This window comes from Austrofundulus limnaeus, unplaced genomic scaffold, assembly GCF_001266775.1.
Source record: "Austrofundulus limnaeus strain Quisiro unplaced genomic scaffold, Austrofundulus_limnaeus-1.0 Scaffold616, whole genome shotgun sequence".
In the NCBI taxonomy this organism is placed as follows: Eukaryota; Metazoa; Chordata; class Actinopteri; order Cyprinodontiformes; family Rivulidae; genus Austrofundulus; species Austrofundulus limnaeus.
Genome location: NW_013953018.1, coordinates 166,536 through 167,717, shown reverse-complemented (window position 1 = coordinate 167,717; position 1,182 = coordinate 166,536). Strand labels below are relative to the sequence as shown.

The window sequence follows — 1,182 nt, the reverse complement described above, 5'->3', positions numbered from 1 at the left end:
CACACACACACACACACACACACACACACACACAGGAACATGTAACGGTTACATCAGGTTGTCTGAAGGCTTAGTAATAAAATTAAATTAAATTAAATTAAATTAAATTAAATTAAATTAAATTAAAAATAAAATCAAAAACGCCCACTCGGTTCGTGACTCGACGGCTTCAGCCCGTCAGATCCAAGCGGATCCGACCCAAAGACAGCAGAAGGAACAGAACCAACCTGGGTCGGGTCGCCTCCTGTCCTCCACTTGTTACAACCCGAGCTGAACACCATGGATGGATCTCCCAGTAAGTTTCCTGGCGCGCGGACAAAAAAAACCGCAGCCCACACCGAACCGAACCGAACCGAACCGGAACTGGAGGAGGCGGTTTGCTTTGAATGAACCAGAGGCTGTGGTGGAGATTTCCTCCTCTCTCTCCCCCTCCTCTCTCCTCCTCCTCCTCTCTCTCTCTCTGTCAGGGCAGACGACGGGAGAAAGGTCTTCAAACAGCTGTTTGTTCTAAAATGGAGTTCTGTCTCGTGAGAGCCAATCAACGCGAGGCTGTGGAACTCCCGTTCCTCCTGTGGAACTCCCGCTCCTCCTGTGGGCTGGAGTCAGATCCACACCGAGGTCCATCCGAGGACTGGCTTGGCTTATGTCTTTGTTTGGTTTCTGTGCCACTGCGGCTTTGTTCACACGCACATCACAGATGACGGCGGTGAGATGAAGCAGGGAAACCCTGACGTTTCCTACAGGGATTCAGGGGCGCCAACAAGGGGAGGCGGAGGGGGCACATGGCCACCCTGTGATCAGACAGTTTTTTTTTCTCTCAAGTCTCAAGCTTTTGCTTTTAGTGCATTTTTATTTTCCCCCATTACAAACTAGTCAAGCCTCATAAAGAGAAAAAAATATTATAAGGACAAATTTACGGAAGAGCATTGCATTTACCAAATAAAAAAAATTAGGACTCCTGATCTCATAATTACGAGAAAAGATGTCATAATTATGAGATAAGATGTCATAATTACGAGATCAGGATCTCATAATTACGAGATAAGTTAAAGAGAGTCAGCTGATTTACATTACAGGAAAAGTAAACAATGACGGCACTATCACATTTTATATGCTTTTATTTCCTCTTAGGTTTGAAATATTGAGTTTACTTAATGTGGATGATGTTGTATCTATTAATGT

The 1,182-nt window shown here is 44.7% G+C and overlaps 1 protein-coding gene across 1 annotated transcript in view; it reads right to left on the bottom strand.

Moving 5' to 3' along the window:
• The window catches only part of pkig (protein kinase (cAMP-dependent, catalytic) inhibitor gamma), a gene marked incomplete at its 3' end in the record, with an annotated part of 60,293 nt that extends 59,617 nt beyond the window's left edge, over window positions 1-676 (bottom strand). The window contains 1 exon segment of the mRNA XM_014027105.1: window positions 228-676.
• Window positions 677-1,182: the final 506 nt, after the last annotated feature.